The sequence below is a fragment of the Oculina patagonica genome, chromosome 4 (assembly GCF_052425735.1).
Source record: "Oculina patagonica isolate OP01 chromosome 4, crgOcupat, whole genome shotgun sequence".
NCBI classification, from domain to species: domain Eukaryota; kingdom Metazoa; phylum Cnidaria; class Anthozoa; order Scleractinia; family Oculinidae; genus Oculina; species Oculina patagonica.
This window is the reverse complement of record NC_135761.1, coordinates 3,867,975-3,880,141: the sequence shown is the minus strand read 5'-3', so window position 1 is coordinate 3,880,141 and position 12,167 is coordinate 3,867,975. Positions and strand designations below refer to the sequence as shown.

At 43.9% G+C, this 12,167-nt stretch overlaps 1 pseudogene across 1 annotated transcript in view; it reads left to right on the top strand.

Moving 5' to 3' along the window:
• LOC144651346 (uncharacterized) overlaps positions 1-11,987 on the top strand; it is a 37,385-nt pseudogene extending 25,398 nt beyond the window's left edge. Inside the window, exons 5-7 of the transcript XR_013570297.1 lie at positions 6,829-6,897; positions 7,288-9,808; positions 10,257-11,987. The product of XR_013570297.1 is annotated as an uncharacterized LOC144651346 (transcript). The remainder of the gene's footprint in view (positions 1-6,828; positions 6,898-7,287; positions 9,809-10,256) is intronic.
• The last annotated feature ends 180 nt before the right edge of the window (positions 11,988-12,167 follow it).

The following is a 12,167-nucleotide window of genomic DNA, read 5'->3' as shown; positions in this document are numbered from 1 at the left end:
AGGGTGGATTCATTTTGAATGAAAACCATTCGCAATTCTCTTCAATCAAAGTGCTGCGTACCTTGTTTTCATCCATCTCGTTCAGAGCTTCTTGCAATTCTCTCTGGGCGCCAACGAAATTCGATCCACGGTCTGACCTCAGCTGGCGGATTGGACCACGCTCGGCTTGAAAACGTCTCACAGCATTAATGAAGGAGTCGGTGTCTAGCGTATTTGCAGACTCGAGATGAATGGCACGGGACGCCATGCACGTGAAGACTACACCGTATCTTTTAACCTTCTTGCGGCCATCCTTTATTAGAAATGGACCAAAGTAATCAACTGCGCAGTATGCAAATGGAGGGGCTGGATCTACACGATCTTCTGGGAGGTCTGCTAACTTTTGCTGCACGAGTGGTCCACGCAGCTTTCGGCACTTGATACACTTTGAAATAAAACTCGATACAGCGGACGTGCCACCAATGATCCAGTACCCACGTTGTCGTACTTCGTTGTGGGTCATTCCACTACCTTGATGCTTGATTGCTTCATGACAGTGCTGTAGGATGAGGGTTGTAACATGTGATCGCCTTGGTAAAATGATTGGATGCTTAGAAGCTTCGGGCATATTGGCCCTCCTCAGTCGGCCACCAACACGCAGGATACCGTTCACGTCTAAGTACGGATCTAGGCGATAAAGACTGCTACATTTCTTCAGGTTGAGATTTCTTTGCTTGGCTTTCTGTCTATCAGAGAATTCGCCATGCACTTGCAGCAGGGACAGAGCTTCGATTTCATCTTTGAAATGTTCAAGCTGAAGGCAGCGAATTATTTCCATCTCAGCTTGACCAATCTCTTCTATGTCTACAGGTTGGTAGCTTGTGCCATTATTCTTCACTGCTGTACTGGTTTGAGCCACTGCAGTTTTCTGGAATCTTTTCTCTCTTAGAAGACGTTTAAACCGCAAGCACACTGCTACTGCTTTTCTCACTCTAGACCAATCGGAAAATCGATCCAACCTGGCAGTTTCAAAGTAATTAGGATAGCTCTCGTCGCTCTGTGTTACGAGGGTACACGCCTTGACTTCTGGATCGTTTGGATCTAAGGGTTCTGGAGTGTTCTCTTCTTGGACTCGATAAGGACCACAGTTCCACAGGAAGCTGGGGCCTCTAAGCCATTGTGAATCATCACTTAAGAGCTGTTTGGTCGTAAGACCTCGGGATGCAGCATCTGCAGGGTTTGAATGTGTGTTGATGTACTGCCATTGTTGAGGTTTGGTATGCTCATGGATCTGTTGTACGCGGTTGGCTACAAAAATGTGAAAGCGTCTGGTCACATTGCTTATGTAGCCCATCACTACCTTGCTGTCTGTCCAAAAGAACTCAGTAACGTTTTCGTAATCGAGCTCTGGTACAAGCCATTGACTCACTCTGACTGATACGACGGCTGCCGTCAACTCTAGGCGTGGGATGGTCACTGGTTTCAGAGGAGCAACGCGGGCTTTTCCCATAACTAAGGAACAATAGGCTTGATTGCTTTCATTCAACAAGCGCAGGTAGCTGCACTGACCATAGCCTGCTTGACTTGCATCAGAGAAGTGATGCAGTTCGACCGCCTTAATGTCTCCAAAATCTTCAGGTTTGTAGCATCTTGGTATCTTGAGACCTTCAAGGAGTCGTACCTCATTTCGCCATCGTTCCCATCTTGACCTTAGCTCATCACTGATCGGGTCATCCCAGTCAGCATTTTCACGACAAAGGTCTTGTAATATCTGCTTGCCAGTAAGGATTAGGGGTGCTACAAGCCCAAGGGGGTCGTAGACCGAACAAACTGTGGATAAGATGCCTCTTCTTGTAAGTGGGCGGTCTTGAATGACTATACGGAATTGTAAACTGTCAGTCTCTGCGCACCACATAACGCCGAGAGTTTGCTCTATTGGCAAAGGGTCTCTCGTCAGATCTAGTTCCTGTAATCCCTTGGCACGATCTTCGGGGGGAACAGCTTGAATAACTTCTTTCTTGTTGCTGCTAAACTTGTGCAGTCTCAGGCCTGCCCTTGCACACATGGCTTGACAATTCTGAATAAGGTTGGTGGCAGTGTCAACACATTTTACAGACTTCAGTCCATCGTCGACGTAAAAATCCTTTCGCATGAAGTCTGCGGCTTCTGAACCAAACTCTTTCTCGCCATCGTCTGCGGCCCTTTTGAAAGCAAAATTTGCACATCCAGGTGAAGAAGTAGCACCAAACAGGTGTACTTTCATGCGATACTCTTCCGCTTCATTCTTAAAATCTCCATGCTTCCACCAAAAGAATCTGAGGAGATCTCGGTCTGTCTCGTCTACGAAGAACTGGTGAAACATTCCTTGTACATCACATGTCAAAGCCACAGCCTCCTGGCGGAATCGGCAGAGTACGCCCACTAAATTGTTTGTCAGATCGGGCCCTTGGAGCAAGTTCTTGTTCAGGGATGTGCCTTTGTATTTTGCACTACAATCAAAAACCACTCTTATTTGGCTGGGTTTCTTCGGATGGTAGACTCCGTGGTGTGGGACATAGTTAATCTTGCCATCTCCAATGTTGATACCGGTTTCGGCTTGAGAGGGAACCTTTTCTGCGCACTTTTCAATCATCTCTTCCATGAATTTAACATAGTCTCTGTGATACTTCGGATCTTTTTGAAATCGTGCCTTCAACTGAGACAGCCTTCTCAATGCTTGCGATCGATTGTTCGGCAACTTAACATCTAGAGAGCGCAATGGCAACGGCATCTCGTAATGCCCATCCTCCCTTTGGTGGATCCCTTTATTTAAGATTTCCAGGAATGTGCGATCTTCAACTGACAAGGTTGATGAACCTTTGAGTTCTGTTCTTTCGTGGAAGTCTCTTTCGAACATCTCATTGATCTGAGCTGGATTTACAATTTCCTTTGCTCGGGACTCCATCGCAAATGTGGCATCTTCATTGATTACAATCTTGTTGGCCCAACTTTCTGTAAGTTGTTCTAAGTCTTCATCTGGATTTGACTTGCACACTCTTCCAACAATACCCCAACCAAGATCTGTTTTTATGCCGTACGGGTCGTGATCTCCTCCAGGAATAACTTCTCGCGGTTTGATTGCCTTTGGGCAGTTCGTTCCAATCAATATTCCAACCTGTACATCTTCTCTATATGGCATAAGTTCTTCAGCAATACACTTTAGGTGATCCCACTGCATGGCAACTTCTGGCTTTGGAATTTGATGGGGTTTGTAAGGAATGCTGTCTCTTGTGTAGACCTTTGGCAAGGGGATGTGAACCTGGCGTTTTAAGTCTGTAACACTAAGACCTTGAACTTTCTTGCATTCAATTACTTCATCTTCTTGATGCATTGTTGACAGACGAAGGTGACTTGCTACGCCGTCGACCTCTAAGGCTTGTTTCAACTTCTCGGTGATAAAAGTAGCATTGGATTGAGAATCAATAAGAGCATAAGTCAGGACATCATTTTGAGGCCTTTCGCCGCTGGAAACCCATACTGGGATGATTAAACTTTGATCCTGACCAGACTGTTGCCCTTTGATGGAGCAAATGTTAGTGCAGTTCGCTGTTGCATCACTTTCACTGCATTGCAAGTTCTCTGTATCAACCGCATTTGTAAATTTCACTGCTGCTTCAGGTGTAGCTTTATCTGATCTATCTGTACCTTCAGGTGCTCTCCTGTTGTCATGCAGGCAGGTTGGATGCTTCTGCTTACATCTTACGCAACTAAGTAGTTTTTCACACTTGTTCTCTTTTGCCATATGACCATGAACTAGGCAGCGAAGGCAAAGTCCCTTTCTAATGATGAACTGGGTTCTTTCATTGATGGGTTTCTTGACAAACTCTTGGCACATTTCTAACTCATGGGATGCATTTCCACACCAATAACACGCTTTCTTCTTTCCGTTCATGGAATCAGAAGGGCCTTTAACTTGCGTAGCCAGGGAATTTACATCTCTGCTTTTACGATTTTCAGTTCTTCTTTGAAAATTTCTCCTCTTCTCTTCTTTCACTGAAAAGTTTGAGTCCAAGTTCGTAAGGACAGGCAGGCATTGTACCTCGGCAATCTCAGTAACAAATTTAACGAACGCCGAGAACGGGGGAAACTTGTTTTCTCCATACTTTGTCTGGTAGTCTCGTACCTTAACTCCCCATTTAGGATGTACCCAGTTTGGCAAGATCTTCAATAACTGCTTGTTGCCGTGTTGCTTGTTGAGGGTTTCAAGATCTTCTACTGATTGCATAGCCAGCTCACATGTTTTCAGGAAGTCTGCAAATTCTCTCAGTGAAATCCCATCTCTTGGAGGAATCTTTGGCCAATTTTCCAGTTTTCTTCGGAATGCTTCTGCGACTACAGAGGGGTGACCAAATCGCTTTTCAAGAGATTTCTTTGCTTCAGTGTAGGCGTCATCTGTTTTAAGAAACTGGTATCCTTCAACAATCTTCTTAGGTGGGCCTGATAGATACTGTAGCAGGTACAGGATTTTTTCATTGGAGCTCATTGACCTTTTTTCAATAACAGTTTCGAAAGAAACTTTCCATGTAGGCCAATCTAAGGGGTTACCACTGAAAATTGAGAGGTGAGGAGTTGGCAACCTCGCAGCTTCCATTCCCTTTGCTATTGCTTGGGCAATCCCATGTTGCTGTGATTCCATGGTGGGAGGACAATAAGGGATTGTCGGTGGTGTGCTGTAAGGAGTGGCTGAACTGTTGACATGCAGATGGGGTGGTGTGACTAATTGTTTACCGGCTGAATTGCCCTGATCCTTGCCTGGAGCCTGGGGAATTTGGTCTGCGTTAGATAACTCTGTGTCCTTTTCTTTCTGAGATGAAGGGGTGCGACGATGGGCTCTGTTACCTTGGACGAACGAGTCTGGTAAGGGTATTAAGCTGTCTACAGATCTCAGGTCTGGCAGTGAAGATATATAATCACGTACACGCTCTTCTTTCTCATCATCCTTCAGCTGAAACTCTTTTAGGTCATCTAAATTTGGGTTTTCTTCCTTTCCTTCATCTTCTAGCCTTGTAACGGCATCGACTTCAGCCTTGGCAGTCTCATAGCTCTTCATTTTTTGGATCTCTTCCATCTCGTGCCTCTTTCTTTCCATTTCCAACCTTTTTTCTGATTCTATTCGTGCAAACTTCATTTCAACTTCTCTTTTGGCTAGTTCAGTTAGAGCCTTCATTTTAAGAAGGGAAACTTGGGACGAGGCTGATCCCTTTGAGACACGAGTCGAGGCTGTCTTCTTCGAGTAGGATGATCTTTTACTAGTACGGGAGCACAATTCTTCTTTTTCCAGCTGGAAGATTTTCTCGCCAATTCTCATTCTCAGTTCAACTACTTGCTTATTCAAACACGCTGATAGCTCCACTACACGATGAATTTCATCTCCAGTCAACAATGATACATATTCTGATTGTGCCCTAACCAAGTATTGTCTGAATTGTTCTATGTCTGATCTCTCCTTTCTGAGGATATGAGGGTCTGAAATGTCAATCCAATCCATGTCAAGTTTGTGCAGTTTGTCCTTCATTCTTCTTAAAGCTCTTTGAAAATCCTTTTCTTTTATCAACCACTGGTATTCCAGACCCTTCTTGGTCAAAGTGTGAGGTCGTTTACTCTTCTGACGGGCATTATCTTCATTTTGGTCTAACAAATCTGTTTCTTTGGGTTCTTCAAGCCCATCAGGGTCTTCAATGTGATCTGATACATCTTCTTTGGCTTCTTCAAGCTCATCTTCATTATTCTTCGGCATAAACGATGCTGAATTTCTATTATCTTCAATTACTAAGCTGGGGCCAGGGGTATCCAACGATTCCATCTGACCTAGCGATCCGAAACTCTAATCCAACAGTCCCTATCCGCGTCCGGATTTTCCAAATTCTACTCAAGAATTCTTCGAAGTTCAGTTCGTGCAAGCAAGTTTTACTGTAACTACCGACATAGGTTAAACGAACCAAAGTAGTTATAGCTGATCTGTCTGGAAGTCTTTACTGGTAACTAACAGGAACCGTAAAACTAAAATAAAGTAAAATAATAACAATACTAAACAACCGAAGCGAATACACGAGCGAGCGACATAACATACAACGAAATAAAGTCCGAAATACAAAATATTACGAAACTAGCTAAACCTAAGATACAAGTAAAAGAACACAGCTAACCTTGTCCAGCCTTTGGGACCGCGAAAGGGACGGAAAACACGCTAAACGAGCGATAAATCCTTCGATAAACTTGAGTCAAACTGTAAGACCACGCTAGTTAAACAAACTGGTCACGTGACCGAAAATGGCGCGAATCTTGACCGCGCGCAGACTGGGCTGGCCACAGTCACAGTATACACAGTGAAGCATTCATTTGATTGATTATCTAAGAGATGTCGGTGACATTTTTAGGCTGACTGGAGTGCAATTCGAGAAGCAATTTCAGTTCAGTTTAATTTCAAAGTTAAATCGACTGGGTTCTTTTAACGTAAAGCAGATTTATCATTACCAGCGCCGTTGTCTACTTTACTGTACTCTACTCAGTCCACTATAGTTTAAAATTCTAACTTGTATATATCAAGAATTAAGGGAACAGTCCCTGCGCCCGAGTGCGTTGACTGTTGAGTTACGCGGTGATTTTTAACTTTTAAGAACATTAAAGAACATGGAAAACCACGAATTGCTTATTTCATTACTTGGAGCTGCAAATGTACTATCCTATTGGCAGCAACTGGAAATCAAAATCTGTTATACATGTACTAAAATGAGGCTAAGGAGAATGAAAAACGATGGTTTCTCTGAAAAAATATACGTTAGTTTGACTGTGTAGTTGTAATTTTTCCAGTGAACAATCGAACGTATGAAGGTCTAGCAAATGCAGTGTCCCAGCAGGACCACAACAACGTGTCCGTTGGTAAGATGTTTTTCGTTGTTGTTGTTGTTGTTGTTGTTGTCGTGCTTTGGACGTTCTATTGCCGTGCAAAATAAAAATTATAAAGTTCATGAGAGTATAAGTTTAGAGATATCGACTCAATCGTTTGAGCCAGGACAAAACACTACAGGAGTAGTCCCATTTATGATAAACCCAAACAAAGGTTTTCCCAAAATCTCTCAGTTCTATCAAGCTGACGTGAAAAAAATAGCACAGAAAACAATCAGGCGTGAAAATGCAACTGTTATTTCACAGTGCGTAAATTTGCCCTAATCTTAAAAATGGGACAAGTTTTTATGCGGAAATAAACAGGCGGTTTCAAATCTACGCGAAAAACAGAAATTAATCATGTAACGTTTCTGTTGTTTTCAGAGATCGCCAGTTTTGAGGGTGACATTGCATTTTTTGCCAAACGACATGATTCAGATACAAGACAGTGGTTTTTTGACGATTTTGATGCTTGGTTCCACGATCCAGGCGATTCCCGAGCGTATGTACTCCTAGGCGATCCAGGAGTTGGCAAAAGTGTTATGGCGGGAGTGCTGGCACAGCGCATGAGGAGGACTGGACACTTAGGAGCTGCCTACTTCTGCCGTCACAACGATGGCACAAGAAATGATCCCAGGTATCTTCTGGGGACTGTTGCTTGTCAACTCTGTGAATGCAATAGTCAGTACAATACTATTGTGGGAGGGGAGGGTGGCGTAAGAAAAATGCTAGGCAATTCCAAACTAGGTATTCAGGAACTGTTTACAAAATTATTACAAGAGCCACTGGCTAAGTGTAACCTGAATCAGAAGAGAAAATTAGTGATTATTGACGCTCTAGATGAGACAGAGTACGAGTCCAGGGAAGATTTCCTTGACCTTATAATGCACCGTTTTCCCCTGCTTCCCGAATGGCTTGTGTTCTTTATTACCAGTCGCCCTGAAGATTCAGTGCAGTTTAGATTGAAAAAGTACAATCCCTGTGTTAAAATTTGCGCTGGGAACAGCGATCAACACAACTTCTATCAGCAGCATGAGCAGGATATCCAAACATTTCTGAAAAAGAGAATCGATTTTCCTCGATTGTCTTGCACGGTAGAAGATATAGCAAGAAAGTGTCATGGCTTGTTCTTGTATGCACATTACATTGTGGAAGAGCTCAAGCTTTCTGTGGATTCAGGCAAGATACTAAACCATTTGAGCGATCTTTTCCCTGGGGATATTGACGATTTTTTTCTGCAGAATTTTACGCGCGTCTATGGTCAAGTGGGACATGATCTCTTCAAGAAGCTGTTTGGTTGTGCCGTCGTAGCCCCTTCTCCGCTTCCTGTTTCAATCATTTCTTACATTCTAAAGAGAGAGAAATCAAACCACGAGGAGCAACAAGTGATCGATGCTGTATCACAATTTGTGGTGTTACGAACATCTGATCAGACATTAACTTTCCTGCACAATCTGGTCCCAGCGTGGCTGACAGACAAGAACAAAGCTTCTCGGAAGTTGTTCATCGACAAGAAGATCGCAGGTGAGTACCTCAGAAAGATTTTTTATGAAATTCTCTTCTGTTGCTGTGAATGAACCACAGCCAACATGCCCATCCATTGACGTCGATTTGAAGGACTATGTTTCCCGCGTCGCGGTTCGCTTTTTGTGCAAGTATGGTGATAATGATTCCCTGAAAGCTGTTTTTAGCTGCTTAACAAGTTATCATTTCATAGAGAGGAGGATGCTAAGCGGAAGAATTGAGATTTATCATCTGCTGGAAGATCTTAAGCTTGCAGCTGACTGCCTTGCTTTCGAAGAGGTAAAGAAACAAGAGGTTCTCAAAGAAATATTATTTGTTCTTGAAAGTAATGTACTTGTTCTCTTAGAATGCCCACATCTTTTACAGTCATGTATACGAAACGCTTCAAACGTTGTCCAAGAGACACTTTTGATTCCTCAAGTGTCCGCTCCTTGGTTGGAGTGGAATGTTTATCCTTTTCCTGACCCCAAAATAGCTGACATGCAATGCTTTGCTGCATCTCCTGATAAGAGGACAGTGGTCGGAGCAAAAGGTCGGTCTATCTTATTCTTTGATGCAGCTACAGCAGAAACTGTGAAGGGTCCCTTTGAAGTAAGCGACGATCTCATTGATGAGATTGCCCAGTTGGAGTTTTCTCCAGACGGAAAGTTCATATTTTTTGGACGGCTCGACAAGTGGTTTTCTGTTGAGCAAGGATCTGTCGAGGACTTTCCTCACTTCTCTGGGAATTCTCATATCTATAAATGGGGAGTGTTTACTCGTGATGGACAATCCATTGTCGTGAAAAGGACCGTTTCTTGTCCAACCCAGGTACCTGTCAAGACAAGTGTTGTTTGTTTAACTTACTTGCTCTGTGGGCTGTGAAGGAGATTGAGCAAAGCCGAAATGATGAGATGACTGTCAGTTTTTGTCCACAAGTGCTGTGTCGTGTGCCAGGAGTGCAAATCGAATGCTTGCTCGAACGTCTTGGAATGAGGAAAAACTTGAGTCAGGCTCGTGAGACTTTCGTTCTGGGCGATTCTTCTTGTCATTTCTGCTGCAGACTTAAAGAATTAACAGATTCTAGTCAAGAATCATCCTTGAAAGCTGTACGAGAACTTGTGGTTGAACTCTACCCTTGCATATTTAATTATCAGGTTTGGGATCTACAGACTGGGATGCCTGTGTTACAGCAAGTATTTTCACAGGGTGTTCAGCTCAACCCGTTCACTTATTTGTGCCATGTTGCCTGTGCTTACAGTGAATGTGGACTGCTAATGGGTTGTTCTGGTATAGAGAAAGCCATGTCAGTTTGTAACATTGCTGCAGTAACTGTTGTTTGCTGTGCTTTGCTTGGTGGTTTTTATTTCGGGCGTGCGTTGGAGCTAGAGTGGAAGCGGAGGTTAAAATGGAAGCAGGAGTGCGAGTGGAAGCAGGAGTGGGAGCATAAACGGAAGTTGGTGTCGGATTGGTCGTTTAAATGGGAGTCGGAGCACATGGATTGGAAGCGTATGGAGGAGGAGTGGGAGCGGAAGTGGAAGCGAGAGTGGGAGTGGGAGCAGGAACGGGAGCGGGAGTGGGAGCGGAAGCGGGAGCGGAAGCGAGAGCTGGAGTGGGTGCGGATGCGGGTGTGGAAGCGTGGGTCGGAATGGGAGTGGGTGCGCATGGAGCAGGAGTGGGAGATGGAGTGGGAGCGGGAGTGGAAGGGGGAGCGGGAGGGGGAGTCATACGCTGAAGTTGTGGCGTAAGCTGCAGCAGACGCTGGGAAAGCATCAGGAGCTGGGGCTTGAGTGGATGCTGGTTTTAAGGCAGAAAGTTAACCTCAGGGAAAAGCCCTGGCAGAAACTAAGACCGCAGACTGAGGTGCTGGAGAAGCTGGGCCTGAAGTGGAAACGTTTAGTATCCACTGGGTTGTTCAAACAGTTCCACAACGAGGCATTCAAGATTGGCGTTTATACAAATATTCCTAAAGGTTTTCAGGATCTCGTTTATGAACTAAACGGGGAAATTCGTATTTGTGTGTCACCAGAAACGAAATGGATAGTCGAAGCTGGTGATTCACTGAAATTGCTTTCCTTGCAAACAGGAAATCAAGATCCCTATTTTATTCATCACGGAAAGCTAGAACACACCATTAGAGAGTGCAGGAGCTTTTCCTTTACGAATGATAATCTATATCTTGTATATTCCTGTGAGGGCTCACTGCATGCCTTATCTCTCCAGACAGGGACAGTTCTCACAAGTGTAACGGGCTGTAACCTTAACTACTTTAAAAGAGAAAGGGAGGTTGGTTATTTGTTTCGTAGCGACATCGAAGAAAGAGCCATCTTTTTGACAAATTTATTCAGTCCTTTCAAGTTTCTTTCAGTATCGCCTGTAAAAAATTCATTTGTAGGAAACTCCATTGCAGCGATGTTCCTTTCAAGTGATACTGTTATATCTGTTGGTTCTGACTCCATGGTTACGTTATGGCACATGACGACTTCTGCTGATAAAGAAGGCATCGCCTTTGTTTCTGGGTCGTCGTTGACATAATCTGGTCCTGCAGGCGCTCCGTGTGGAGAATTGTGCCCTCTCCTCAGATGGAAAGCTAATTGCTATTCACCAGGGAACCAAGGTAGAGTTGTACAGTTTTGCAGAATCTAGAGCAAAATTTCTACACTCAGTATTTGAATCCAAATGCGAGTCCACGGTTCCATACTTTGCATTTTCAGCTGACAACACCGTACTTTTCTTTTGTCTCCAGGATAACAGAAACAATTCATATTTCTACCTGTGGGATGTTCAAAAGGAAGTTTTTTTGGTTTCTTTCGAATCACCAGGGCTTCCTGGATGTAGAATGTTGTTGCCTTTCGTCAAATAGACGAGAAATAGTCTTGTGCGGTGAGTACCAGATTGAGATCTGGCAGTACGCTGAACAAAGCTGCCGCTTTCTTACAAGACTCGCAGTCGGGAAGCCTTACAACTCTGTCAAGTTCAGCTACTGCACTGTATCATTAGATGATCAGTTTCTAGTATGCTGCATCGCAGACATAATTCTTGTCTACAGTCTTCAAGCTTCCGATATCTATTCCTCCAAGCAAGTTCTTCGCGGCCATCTTGGTAGAATTGAGTTTTGCCGATTTTTAAAAGTAAATCGTTACCTTATTTCCTACGGTGTTGATGGTATGGTTTTCCTGTGGGACCTTACCGAGTCGAAAGCTGTTGGATTTGCAAGAGTAACACAAGGTCGGGACAGCATTTTAACCATGGCCGTATCCCCTGAAGAAGACAAAGCTGTTTGTTTTACATCTTCTGGTCGAGTGTGCGTGATAAAACTCTGTGGACTGGTCTCTGCAATGTCGTTGAAGCCTTTGACGGCAACAGGAACAAGCAAAGTAGAGACAGCTGAGACACGTCTACCTCCACTTGAACAAATCCCTTCGGCATCTCAACTTCTTACATCCTCAGTCGAGGATGACACGGCGGAGGCGATGAGTATTTCTGACTCTGAAGAAGACTCTGAAAGAGATTTTCTCGATCTCTACTTAGAAGACGATCCTTAAGACGAGTCCGACTTATTAATAGTATATTCCGATTCAATATTGCGGAGTAAAATTGGCAATGGCTAGCGTGCACGTTTGTACAATACCAGTATTGGTTAACGTCATCTTTCAAGTATTTGGACAGTCTTAAAAAATGATATGTGTAGGCTACAATGTATGACAGCTGACGGCTTCATGGATCTGTTCAGGTAACATTAAATTGCGACAACAGGGGCA